Raw genomic sequence first — 12,406 nt, forward strand, 5'->3', positions numbered from 1 at the left:
AAGGTATAATCCGTGAAAGATTTAAATGTTATTTTAAATTAATATATGTACATCTCCGCGTTTCACTATGGAATTGTCGACTTTTAAAAATTTAACGCAAAATCGACGTGTATGAAAAGTACCTCAAATATTTAGCGTTTTTTAAAAAGCGTCTGTTTTGCGTATAGTTAGTGACGGTGTGCTCCTAAAATTATTTCGAGTTTAACGATGGTGTCAGAAAAATTTAACTCGTTGCGAGCGAGAAGATATGGTCCGTTGAATATTTGGGTGGAGTTTATTTAAATTTTTTTATGAAAATGAGTATTTGACACTTTGGGGGGTCGATTTTAATATTTGAACAAACTATGAGGGCTTTTTTAGAAAAAAAAAAGGTGGGAAAAGGGGAAAAAAATGAAAGAACGAAAACGCCCCTGGTGACTATTAATCGTTTTTGTCTATTAGGTAGTATATAAAGTATGTGGTCGATTTATAATGAATGAGAAGTTTAATGGTTAAAGTATAAAATGTTAAAAGTTTGTGGTAAATTTATAAAAGCTATAAAGCTAACTATTATATATTTTGAGGCTAAAATGTAAATAAGTAAAAGATTGAGGTAGTTTGTGAAACTTGTGTGGTTACTATTCACTTTGACTATACCTTTTAAATATATAGATATAATTAGTTAAGTGATTATATAAATCTTCTGTTCTAAAAGGTGTGATCATTAAATATAATTTTATCTATATTTAATTACTTATAAAGGAAGTATTTTTATCGGTGATTTACACACGTTGCTTTTTCTTTTATTTTTTACTCCGTAGTTAGTTTATAACTCGCAATTTTACGGGACTTGAATATGGATTACGGTTATTATTAACTTTTTTAGATTGTTATAACAAATTTATATGTCTACTAAAAATATCAAACTTATCTTCAAAAGTTCAAAATTAGCATCTTTAGAAGAAAGTAAGGAATTGTTTGTTTTTTCAGTCTGCAGATCTTTTTATGTTTTATATATGTGTGTTTGCAGAATTTTTTACTGCAGACTGTTTTTTTTTCAGAAGGCATAAGATAGAATAATATCTTATTCTGTTCGCAACCCCGCAGACTTTGAAATATGTTCATAAGTGTTGCAGACAGAATTAAGTTTTTTGCAAACATAAAAATAAACAGTCTTCAGTAATCAGTATTCGGACATTTAGGTTACATCTTCTTTACAGACATGGTCCGCAAATTTTCAAAAAAAAAAAAAAAAAAAAAAAACATCTTTAAAAACAAATCGCACCTAAAGCCAATCCAAATGTTACATTATTGAAATCTCTAACGTTATATAATTTTGTTATAGTAGCACTATAACCAATGATTTCTCAATATCGGCCATATATTTTTTTAACAATTAAAATAATTTTCTTAAATATGATAAACAACAATTTTGTTATTAGTATTTCGATTTAACGTAATGGAGAGTTGGGACCTCTAGAGAGAAGAATAATTCATACTTAGTTTTTTTTTTTTTTTTTTTAACGACTGGTTAGTTGGTTACTGACTCACGCACCCGAAGGAGGAAACCCACTCTCGAATCTTCGCACAACCTTATTTCAGGAGGTGAACCCGACCGGTTTTGTCTGAGGACCCCACCCACCAGAAGTGGAATGGTGATTCACCATATGAGAGAAAACCTCCCCTCCCAGGATTCGAACCTGCACCACTAGGTGGATACCAACTCTGCACAACAGGGAGTGGCCACCCAGGCTAAGCCCGGATAGTTTAGTCATTTAGGGAATATGTGTATGTAATTGTATTAAGTTATCGAATTACATAGAAAATTATTTATTTTCAGTTTTGACTGTTCTTGGTTTTCTTGTTTCTCTTCTACTTTCATTCTCAAGAACTCAAAATTTTCTCTCAAACAGCCAAAACAAATATGCATAACACACTCTTATTATCACTTTTAAAACAGTATAACTATCAATGCAACGTAGTATTAGAATTGCCTTTGAGAGTTAAGAAATTAACTCTCATTTTATTTTTTGTGCATATGGCTAAACAATTGTGTACAAAGTTGGTCCACCTCTAGTAGTTCAATTTAAAGTAGAAAAACTACCCCTCATATATATTATGTAAAGCAAAAACATTGGAATTAATTCTCAATTTTCAAACATACCTCATTGAAGATTGGATTCACCCAATAATTATCCCAACGAACGAGTAAGATGAGGGTACAAAACCTATGCAAATAGCTTAGAACACTTCAAATATATATTGGGATGACGTATTTTTTTTCCCTGGATCTTGGGCAAATCTTTTACTATGTGATACGGGGTATTATAAGTGAATGAGAGTTTCCTTAAATAACAGGGAGTATTATATTATATAGGGGCATTATAGATAATTTTATTGTAAAATTATGAGGAGATGTATAATTATTAACTTAATCATCTCACTTAAAGGTCAATATAAATATTAGAAAATCATATTACAGGGTGACATATTGCAATATAGAAATTCTTTAATTAATGATTACATAGGAGTAATAGTTTTATTATTGTTATTATATTATATTTTATATATATATATATATATATATATATATATATATATATATATATATATATATATATATATATATATATATATATATAAGATTCAGAGAGAATTAAGAGTGAGAGATAATTCAAAGAACTCACATATAAATGCACATACACATGCAACTATCATATTCACCTGTTCTTTGAAAATAATTTCCAAAAAAAAAAAAAAAAAAAAAATCTGGAAAAAAACTTTTTCAAATTTTTTCTTTTTTTAAATTTCACGTCAGCGGACTGTGCCACATAGATTGACACGTGGCAGTCAGTCTGCTAACGTGGCAGTTAGTCTCCTGACGTAAAATTTAAAAAAAATAATTTTTTTTTATTTTCTGGGAATTTTTTTTTTTTAAATTATACATCAGCAGACTGTACACCATTAATTATACTCGATGATAACATATATAGCAATAATAAATTACTAAAATGAAGGTATGCATAAGTTAGTTCTTTTAACAATAGGAATACCAAGTACTAGCGGTAATTTTCTATGTGTTACTCCCTTAACACCAATTTATATTTATATTATAGATTAAAAAAAACTAATTTCGTTTCTAGATTATACATTTGTTTAATATACAATTTACCCTTAATTTTTACCTAAAGTTTTGTCTTACATACGGCGGCCATATAATAATTTTACCTTATTATTATTATTATTATTATTATTATTATTATTATTATTATTATTATTATTATTATTATTATTATTATTATTATTATTATTATTATATTATTGTTGTTGTTATTATCTATATATTTATATTTATATTTATATTTATATTTATTTATTATGAAACTACGCTATTAATTTGGGAGCAGAGGTATTTTTGCTTTGGGTGTAAGTGTTGGAATTTCTGGGGATCTTATTGGTTGTAATCCAACGTGATGGTCCCCTCGTGATTTCCTAAATAAAGCAACTTCATGCCATTTTGGTCTCGTTTATTTCTATTTTGACCAAAAGTTACTAAACTAGTTCAATTTTCGTTTTCATATCTTTAATACTGACCAATAAGTTATTGAATAGTCCAAATCTCTTACTATTTGTATGCATTTTTTTTTTTTTTACTATTTGTATGCATTAGAGTGGTGAATTGGTTAACTTTGTGTTGGATGCATAAATAGTTGTGTGTGTGTCTTAGTGTAACTTTATTAGTTATTACTGTTATTTTTAGTAATATTGTATTAATTGCATTATTTATGTATACGTAAATTATTAAGAGGAAACTTCAAAGAAGCTTCAAAAGTGACAATCTGAAAACGTTACGACATGCAAGGGCGGTGGATTTCTATGGAGACAGAGAGAGCACGGGCACTCTACCAAACTATGTGATAAAATAATTTTTTTTTTTTTTTTTTTTGTGAATTGCTGACTAAAAGATTTTTTAATTTATCGAAAGTAAGAATATATGATAAAATGTAAACATTTAGATCGAGAAGGTTACTTTGTAGAACGATTACACAGACTTTAGAGTTATGTCGTTGCAAGAACATTGATCAAGTGTTATTTTGTTAAACATATGTTTAATATCTAATGTAATGTCATTATGATAAGAAAGTAATTCTTCCCGTAGTTATCTAAAGTTTCTTATTGTTGAGTTTTAGTAATAAGTCACAAACTTAGCGATGGATACAAGTTAAGAATTTAAGGAGTAATAATAATGTTTTTTTTTTTTATTTTATTTTATTTTATTATTATTATTTTTTTGTTGAAAAACAGAGAATTAAATTAAAAGATACATGAATCATCAAAATGATGATATGAAGTACTCGTACATGGCAATAACAGTACAAATACAAGGCACCTCCATTTTTATAAGAGGCCCAATAAAGATGACTACATAAACGAACATTGCGTGACAAAAATCTAAAACTTGTGATAACCATTTGTAGTAGTTGTCATCCAATAATAATTTAGAGTTATACTCCGTATCATTTTTTATGTAGTTGTAACAAATATTATTATTATAACTACACTAATTCACCCAATAAAGATGACTACACAATAATAATGTTTGTTACAATAATAATATCATTTTTTTTATTAATCCTTACAGTGGAGGAATGTGAAAATTTCTATTAGAAGGGTCCAATGAAATAAAAGGTATAACGGTGACAATTAAGGAAGGCCCAATAATGCAAAAAATAAAATTTAAAAAAAATATATAAAAATTACACTACAGCTCAACAAATTGGAATGACCAAGGTCCTCTTGAGTCTTCACTACCATCCGCCTCTAGCTCCCTAGCGTGTTGTGTGAGTTTCTAACATTAATATCATTTTTGGTGGTAAAAAAAATAATGTTTGTGACAATGCAAATGTGGAATAAGAATTAATTAAATACAAAGATCATTGAATTTGTATAATGTATTATTCACTTTGAAATACATAATTACTAGTTTAGTGACCCGTGAATTCACGGGTTGTGATAAAAGACATACACAATATTAACAAAATAAGTTACTTACTGAGAAAATGTGAATATTATCATTTCAAATTCAATAAATATAAATATTACTATCAATTAAAATTCTATTGTAATACAATATAGCACAATTCATGGGTCATAATTTGAGCCTATGCACTAATGCACCCAAGGCCATATATAGATATCAAATCAGACAGAAATGCATAGTGAACAAACATTATATACATATACAGTTTGAGATACACGCTTGGAGCTACTAACCAATAATGCCATTCTCATTCCCTCTTAATTATCTGATTTAACATACATTGAGAGCTCAATATTTGTATTTCGTTTAGAGTCAACAAACCGTTCCACCATATTTGTTCTCGAACACCTTTGTGTTGGTTTATTTTGGCTAGTAGAAGATATGTTTATCCCACATTGGTGGGAGGAAGATGTGAGGGGTGAGTGACTTGGTTATATAAGAGGGGCTAAGTCTTCATTCCAAATTGCACCAATCAATACACTTTAAGTATTTGATTATTTCTTTCTTTCTTACCCTTTTTGGGGAGTTGTTTTAGTTAAATACTTTGGAGAGTGTAGTTGGCTTAAGAGAGTTGTCTATGTCATTGTAACAATTTGTGATATAGTGTATTTCTCTCTTTGGGGGCCGGTGGTTTTTCTCCTACTTTGGAGTTTCCACGTTAAATCTTGTGTTGTGTATTGTTCTTATTTCTTTACTATTATTGTTGGGCTAGGTGGTGGGAATTAGTGAGGCCGTAATTTCCCAACAACTGGTATCAGAGCGTCAGGTTTGACGGGGGTCTCGGTTATAGGAGTCGGAGTATGCTCTGTGGTTGCCACGTGAGTGGATCGTCCACATCAGAAACGAGTTCTATTGATCGTATAGGGTATCTGGTTAGACAATATTTTTTCTGATTCGTAGTAATAGTTGGATTTGTTAGTGGCCTAGTTGTGGATTTCCGATTTAAAGGGTCCTGGCTACCTGCTACATCTTTTGGCTATTCGAAACGTGAGCAAAATCAGAGAAAGTGTTGTTTATAGGATACGGATACGATGTCGAAGTTCAGTCCAATGAGGTTTGATGTTGAGAAATTTGATGGGAGGATCAATTTTGGCTTATGGCAGGTTCAAGTCAAGGATGTGTTGATTCAGTCTGGTTTACACAAGGCTTTGAAGGGTAAACCCACCCTTGTTCCCGGCAGTGATTCTAGCAAGAAGTTCGATGAAGAAGAATGGGATGATATGGATTTGAGGGCGGCAAGTGCGATTCGTTTGTGTCTTGCAAAGAACGTGCTTGCAAATGTGCACGGGTTATCAACGGCAAATGAGCTTTGGGTTAAACTAGAGCAGTTGTACCAGGGCAAGGGCATCTCAAATCGGTTGTGTCTTAAAGAACAATTTCATACTCTGCGTATGGATGGGGGTTCAAAGATTTCAGATCATCTAAGTATTCTTAACGGTATTGTTTCAGAACTGGAGGCTATTGGAGTTAAAACGGATGATGAAGATAAAGCTTTGAGGTTGATATTATCTTTATCATCGTCTTATGAACACATGAAACCTATTTTGATGTATGGGAAGAAAACTCTGAAGTTTGAAGACGTTACTAGCAAGCTCCTATCCGAGGAGAAAAGACTGGAAGGTAACGGGGTCTCGTCATCAGGAGATACGATAGTGTTGTGTTCGGATAGGCAGAAGAGAAACTCTAGAAAGAATCTGACATGCTGGAAGTGCGGGAAGACTGGGCATGTAAGGGTTAATTGTCCCGGTGGAGCTAATCCGGCAAATGGCTCCAAAGACGCTAACATTGTCTCCGTTGTTACGGAGAGTGACGAATTCCTCTGAAGTCACGTCATCCTCATGGTGTGTCCGCGCCACCGTGGAAAGGGATGTTCGTTAGCGGTTCCACAATTACACATGGGCATTGGTTTGGCGTTGATGCAGGCTGTGTGGTGGAAACTGATGTTGTAGCTGATGGGACTTTCGGGAAAGCCAAACAGGGAAGTTGCACCATAAAGTTTCAGCTGGTTGTTCAACAACATGTGCCGAGGTGAAATGCTTGGAAAGTGATATTCTAAGTGCTATACTCTTAATGGTGGAGTATGATAATTCTTGTTAAGAGTTATGATTGTCTGTGATGACAATGATTGTCGGTTTAGACAATGTTCGATGAAGATGCAAGTTTTGTCTCTTGGGAGATAATGTCAACGGCATGAAGATGAGGATCTTGAAGTTGTCGTCGAGGAAGCGTCTACATCGGTTATCCTTGCAATGTGGAAGCATGGTTATCTTCTTCTATCCAAAAGGTGGAGATTTGTTGGTTTATTTTGGCTAGTAGAAGATATGTTTATCCCACATTGGTGGGAGGAAGATGTGAGGGGTGAGTGACTTGGTTATATAAGAGGGGCTAAGTCTTCATTCCAAATTGCACCAATCAATACACTTTAAGTATTTGATTATTTCTTTCTTTCTTACCCTTTTTGGGGAGTTGTTTTAGTTAAATACTTTGGAGAGTGTAGTTAGCTTAAGAGAGTTGTCTATGTCATTGTAACAATTTGTGATATAGTGTATTTCTCTCTTTGGGGGCCGGTGGTTTTTCTCCTATTTTGGAGTTTCCACGTTAAATCTTGTGTTGTGTATTGTTCTTATTTCTTTACTATTATTGTTGGGCTGGGTGGTGGGAATTAGTGAGGCCGTAATTTCCCAACACTTTGATTCTTATTCTTTCCATATTAAGTAGCCATAAACCCATTCTACAATAAACAATACATCATTAAAATCATTTTTTCGTCGCCTCACTCATCACTAATAATAACAATAACCAAATGCAACACATAAAAGTCTCATATATAATTTGCATGCAAATTTACACTATGCTATATAATGTACCGATTTGATGGACACATATAAATGATTTGAAATTGCCACCGTTAAGGTATATATGTAGGGTACCAAAAGTAACATTAGGAATCAAAAGTTAAACAAATAGATAAGCAAACCGAATTTCACCACTTGAACACATAAACTACGATCGGGAACACACAACATATTTTCTACTTGATAAAATAGTACCGTTAAATAGTTCTGCCAATAGCAAATAAGAGAACAACACAGTTTACTTATTAAACAAAAATAAGCAAGTGCCAACAATACTATAGCCACAACCATAATCGACACCATGTGCATTCCATCTTAAAAAACTTAGGGTAGACGATAAAAACTCATTAAAATAATGGCTGTATTTCTTAATATTTATACCTTCCGAATGACATCCCAAAAGATCGAATAAAAACCATAACTAAAAATAAAGAATAAAGAAAACAATAAGAGTATGTATAATACCTCTCCAAGAAATGAATACAAAAGCCATGTCAATCTGGAATGATGTCTAAGACTGAATAATCTATTGAAAAGGTATCATTGTATAAGAAATCAAGCAATATAACTAAAAAAATCCATATGATTATAGTGCACAAGACTTTAGAAAATTTCACATATTATCTTTTTGATGTTAAACATTAAATTGATAATTGTTGGTCTCATATGGCCTATTAGGAGAAGTAACTAATGTTCACAATTTTTATAGTCGGAAATACTACGGAGTAACATAATAAATGAATAAATATCTTGAAAAAACTAACCTTTGAAGTAATTGATGAGTACTTAACACCATAGGCAGTATCTGTAAAACTTGAATTTAACTGTCCTAAACATAAAACAACAATAACTAAGTAATCAAAATACATTTGTGCAAAAGATGAAATTACTTAAGGCTGCTATATCATACCTTGCACCTCTCAAAATTATGGTACATGCTTGACTCATAACAACATCAACAACCAATGTTGCAAAATGTTCCTTGACGTGAAATTTTTTTTTGAGCTCTATGTGGTAACTGCAAATTGCAACATTTCACCGTGACAGAATTACGAAAATGTCTATTACTGATTGTGATCTGTTATTGAGTAAACAAAAGATACCTCATAACTAATTGTAATTGTTGCAGAAACTTGAGCTGAAAACGAAGATGCACTCCATCTATCTACAATCAATCAATGTTAAACTACTCCCATTGTCATAGTTCACTGATCAAACTCACATGCTCTTATCTTTTCATAAATTAAGTTTATTTGCTCAAACCTTAGTCTATATTCATCTACATGCCTTACTGAGTTGCTAATAACTCGTCTTGTCCATTGCCTCTAACATAACAAAGAAAAGATACATCGGAGAGGTAAATTAATTTATGTCATTTCATCGAACACCTGGGGTACATCAAAGAAATACATACATTTGGTTGAATTAATAATACCTTTATGTTTAGGTTTAGAATAGAGTGAACTGAACATACATATCTTTATTGTGTTTTTTCATCCATCATCAAATTACAACAACAAAACTACCATCACAATCTGCAACAAACACCAAGTAAACATACCAAATAAAACCCTAAACCCACCAAATAAAAATCTAAAATTACCAAATCAAACTAACAAAGCACAACAACTAATAATAAAAACAAAAAATCAGTATCGAAAGCTACAACAAACCTGCTTTTAGATGGAAATCGATTTAGAATCTGTTCCAAAACTTCATAAAACTGAAAAAGCATGAAAATTTCGTATTTGTCTTGATGGAGAAGATGGCATTAAAGAATAATACAATACCTTCCGATCAATTTTGGTTGGATTACGGTAAGAATCTTAGCTCATGAACAATGATTCTAGCCAGATTTGCAGCTTTGGTAGTGAAAGAACTTGGGTTGAAGACATGAAGCTTAGGATTTTAAAGAAATTGAAAAGAAACTAATGAACAATAGAGAAAGCAGAAACCTAAATTTAAAAACGGAGCTGGAATTTGTAATTGGGTAATTTAATTGTGAAGAGAGGCGTCAGTTTTAATATACTCCGTATATTACTCCGTATATATTTAAATTAAATAATAATTAATATAATTAATATGACATCATCCAAGTTGGTAAGTTACAACTCTTGAAGCACATGTTACAACCTTAGAAGCTGGTGATGACCTCAGCGTCAACACCCTTTTATAAGATAGAATAGAATAGATAGATAGATAGTGATAGTGAATAATATTTATTAACATAGCCACTTTTCTATATGAATAATTTCTACTATATATCTATATCTATCTATATTACAATAATAAGGTTAACTTGGATGACAAATTCTAAGCTTGAATATACTCTAAACTTACTTTTACAGTATATTTCTTGCACTAGCAACTAGCAACTGATTATCATCACAAAATGTAAAAGTAAGTTTACAGTATATTCAAGTTTTTGCATGACAAACCTAACCATTCCATCATCTAATCATCAAAACTCGTTTTTGGAGTTTGATTGTGCAAGAAATCAGTTGCAAGTGGTTTCTAAGATTCAAACAAGGTAAGATTTGTGTGATTTCATGTCCAAGTCTGTGTTAAATCGGGTGTTTATATTAGGTTTTGTCAAAAAGGGATTTTGGCGTCAAATTGTTCAAATTTTTGTTAATTTGGTGTAAAATTTATGGGTTTATGTCCCGAGATGTTTTATAAACAAGTTGTGTTCAGCTTTGAGGTTAAGATAGAGTCCAGGAGCGAGATTTGGTGAATTTTGACTTAAACCCGTGAGTTAGCTGCTACTGCACCTGAAGAACACAGTTCGCCGACTGTCTAGACAGTCGACCGTCGGAGTGTGTCAGTCGACCGTTTGTGTTTATAGAGACAGTCGACCATCGGACTAGACAGTAGACCGTCGGACTAGAGACAGACGACCGACTGTCTAGGACAGACTACCGACATTGTGATTTTGAGGAAATTTATGTTAAGTGTATGTTTTTAGCCTTTATGATCTCTTTCTTTCACAGCAGGTAAGGTGTGAGACTATTAATCATATCAAGACAATAAGAGTTCAACAAAAGTTGTTATACGAGTTGTAGACGTTCTATTAGGATCTTAGAATCAACCTAACACGATCTAGAGGCGGAATAACACTAGAACGAACAATAAATCGAATATCTAGGTGTTTTCGGGTTCGTACGAGTCAAACCAAGATTTGATCTTGATTAACACGAAGCCTAGAGTGATATTCTGTGGTATTTCGACGTATGGACCGAGCTGCAGACGACCTAGGGTTAATATGATGTGTAACCTAACAAATGAGGCATAAACCAGTTAGACAGTTGGTCAACTGACTTCGTCAGTCGGTCGGCTGTCTGTTGAGTGTGACAACCCGAAAATTTCCGAATAAATTTAAACTTGATCTTTATATGTTTTCGACACGATAAGCAAAATCTGTAATGTTAAATCTCAAGAAATTTAAACTGTGTTCATACATTCATTTAACCTCGACCAAATTACGACGATTCACGAACCATTATGTAAATAGATATGATTATAAATATATATGCAACTTGAGATTATTAACAAAGTATTAAACGTATAATACTTTACATGAACGTATTTGTTTCAATATGTTTATCGATAGAATAAGAAGATAATATCAAATGATTGAATTATCAGATACATTGAATCATGATTACGTGTCTTTGTTGAGAGGTCTACATTGATTTGAGAAATCTTCCTATTTTAACAATATTCGGAAAATGGTAAAGTCATCTACAAGTAAGATCAAATGTGTCAATTGACGTGAGTTAGACAAAAGTTAGTGGAGAACTGGTTTTCATAATGTTCGACTGATCTATTTTCAAATATATGAAAATGATTTCAAAAACTGAGTTATTATAATCTATTAAGGTAAATTGATTATATAGAATTAGAAGAAATCGATTAAAGCTTTATATTATAAATTTATATATATAGTGTCTCAAAAACGTAAACGTGCTATGACATAGTAAATTCTACGATTATATATAATAATCTTTGTAATATAATTAGTTTTGAAATGACAAATATTATATCATTAGATAAATATTTCAAACATATATATTATGCATAAATTTATAATTCTAAATATATATATATATATATATATATATATATATATATATATATATATATATATATATATATATATATATATATATATATTAACTTTATCATAAAACGTCTTGATTTAAAATAATATATTTTGATAAACAACGAGCCACTGATTTATAGAAGCAAATGACCGCAACGCTCAATTATATAAGTTAAATTTCTTATAATAGGATTTATTGATGTTTAAGTCTAATTTTTGTTAAAGGTACACGTCGCGTAACGTAAAGTGTTAGTTTTCAAAACGTACGAGGTAGCATTCGTAAAACCAGAACTAGGACATAAGTCGAGTGACAACGTACTAGTCTTTGGAAATGAGCTTATTTTCTTGTAATGAGTTAACTACTTGTTTTGTTGTCATCAAATAGCTAGATATTGTGGATTTGATGAGAAGGAATTAAAAATGATTTCC

The 12,406-nt window shown here is 31.5% G+C and overlaps 1 long non-coding RNA gene across 3 annotated transcripts; it reads right to left on the reverse strand.

Annotated features, from left to right (window-relative positions):
- Positions 1 to 7,715: 7,715 nt before the first annotated feature.
- LOC139844286 (uncharacterized) lies at positions 7,716 to 9,852 on the reverse strand. 3 transcript variants are annotated; one of them, XR_011757895.1, is made up of 8 exons: positions 9,549 to 9,852; positions 9,311 to 9,410; positions 9,139 to 9,200; positions 8,979 to 9,040; positions 8,786 to 8,893; positions 8,640 to 8,704; positions 8,341 to 8,401; positions 7,716 to 7,751 (listed from the first exon to the last, which is right to left on the reverse strand). It is a non-coding gene; the product is annotated as an uncharacterized lncRNA (long non-coding RNA). The 3 variants fall into 3 exon arrangements; XR_011757896.1 differs by having other exon boundaries at positions 8,979 to 9,200; positions 9,666 to 9,852; XR_011757894.1 differs by having other exon boundaries at positions 8,979 to 9,200.
- Positions 9,853 to 12,406: the final 2,554 nt, after the last annotated feature.

Source organism: Rutidosis leptorrhynchoides, chromosome 4 (genome assembly GCF_046630445.1).
Source record: "Rutidosis leptorrhynchoides isolate AG116_Rl617_1_P2 chromosome 4, CSIRO_AGI_Rlap_v1, whole genome shotgun sequence".
NCBI classification, from domain to species: Eukaryota; Viridiplantae; Streptophyta; class Magnoliopsida; order Asterales; family Asteraceae; genus Rutidosis; species Rutidosis leptorrhynchoides.